At 39.8% G+C, this 1,866-nt stretch overlaps 1 pseudogene; it reads left to right on the top strand.

The window, feature by feature from the left end:
- The first annotated feature begins 1,352 nt into the window (after positions 1-1,352).
- Positions 1,353-1,534, top strand: LOC111825152 (annotated as a pseudogene).
- The last annotated feature ends 332 nt before the right edge of the window (positions 1,535-1,866 follow it).

Genomic DNA, 1,866 nt, shown 5'->3' with positions numbered 1-1,866 from the left:
CTGAGGTGATGAGCACTCCACCCACATTTTTTATCCAGTTGTTAAAAGGCCAACACCCCTGCAAGTCATAGAGGTTTAAACTGCCAGGACATGAGTGTGTCAGGAGCCTGTGTAGGCTGAATACACCAGGTGCCATGGTTGCTGTTGATGACTAGAAGTGGGTGGAAGCAGCGGAGTGAATATTGTTATTCCTGGGCCATAGCCCAGAGGCTCCAAAAAATAGACACTGAAAAGATGATGAATCAGCTAATCAGTGTGGGAATGCCAGACTATGGTCAGGAAAAGGCTGTGGGAAACAGCAGGGGAATAGAGAAGTGGGAGAATGACTAGAGGCCTGTTAGGGTATGATGTGCTTTAGCAAAATTTAGATCAGTATCCCAAGGTACTCTTGGTGGGGAAGGGAAACTGAGTAGGAACTGGTGCTAAGGCACTCAGGAGAGCATTAGAAAGAATCTGATCACATGTGAGCAGAGAAGAGAAACGAGCCAGGGAGAGCTGCTGGTGGTGCTTTGATCTGTCACTAATTGCAAAGGTAGAACTGTAAGGACTGTGTATAACAACCACCCACAGTCAGCAGGAAGTAGAGCAGCAGTTCTCAACCTGTGGGTTGAGAACCGCTGCTTTAATTTTTTTTTTTTCCCCATGCTACCAAGACAAAATCCAAAAACAAAACTTGTTCAGGTCATAGGATTAGAGTACTGCAGAGAGTCATTACTCTCAGGAAAGAATCGGATGGCATCTGTTTATGGGCCAGAAAAATTAGAAGGGAAAATAAGCAGTCATAATATTGACTAATAATAATAATAACAACAACAAGGAAAATGCAAAAAAAATAAGGTGTGGCAAGATTTTAGAGACACAACTATATGCTGCTAGTTTATGAAATCCTCTTAAAGAGAAATCTGGCCTCAGAAAATGTCCTAATAATTCCACTTCTAGGTAAAACTCCTAGAAGAATTCATACACATGTATGTAAGAAAACATTTATAAGAATGCTCATTAAAATGTTAATTGTGAAGCAAAAATTAGAAATAGTTTTAATAGTTAAAAAATGAATAAATTGATTATATTTATGTGAGAGAATACTATATATAAATTAAAATAAATAACAAAGTATAAGAATTCACATTTATAGATAAGTAAAAAGGAAAGTCAAAAAATACATTTAGTTAAAAATGGAACTCCATTTGACCCAGTAATCCCACTTCGAGGAATATATCCCAAGAAACCAGAAACACCAATCAGAAAGGATATATGTACCCCTATGTTCATAGCAGCACAATTTACAACAGCTAAGATTTGGAAACAGCCTAAGTGTCCATCAGCAGATGAGTGGCTTAAAAAACAGTGGTAGCTTTGCACAGTGGCAGTATCATAGCCAGTGAGGTTTATCGGAGGCACGATTATTGCTAATTTAAAAACAAACAAACAAAACACAGTGGTACATTTGCACAATGGAATACTACACTGCTATAAAAAAGAAGGAACTATTAGCATTTGCAACAGCATGGATGGACCTGGAGAGCATTATGCTAAACGAAATAAGCCAGTCAGAGAAAGATAAATATCACATGATCTCACTCATTTGTGGAATATAATAAACAACATAAACTGATGAACAAAAATAGATCCAGAGACAGAGAAGCATCAAACAGACCATCAAACCTCAGAGGAAAGGGGGGGGTGGGGGGAGAGTGAGGGTCAGAGGGAGGGTAAGATATCAACCAAAGGAATTGTATGCATGCATATAAGCATAACTAATGGACACAGACACTAGGGGGGTGGGGGCATGTGCTGGGGGGTGGGAGTGGCCTTGGAGAGGTCAGTGGCTGGGTAGAGGTCAATGGGGGGAAAAGGAGACATATG

The sequence above is a fragment of the Myotis lucifugus genome, unplaced genomic scaffold, assembly GCF_000147115.1.
Source record: "Myotis lucifugus unplaced genomic scaffold, Myoluc2.0 scaffold_14, whole genome shotgun sequence".
Lineage (NCBI taxonomy): Eukaryota > Metazoa > Chordata > Mammalia > Chiroptera > Vespertilionidae > Myotis > Myotis lucifugus.
The sequence above is the reverse complement of the archived record's forward strand: the minus strand, read 5'-3'. Positions and strand labels throughout refer to the sequence as shown.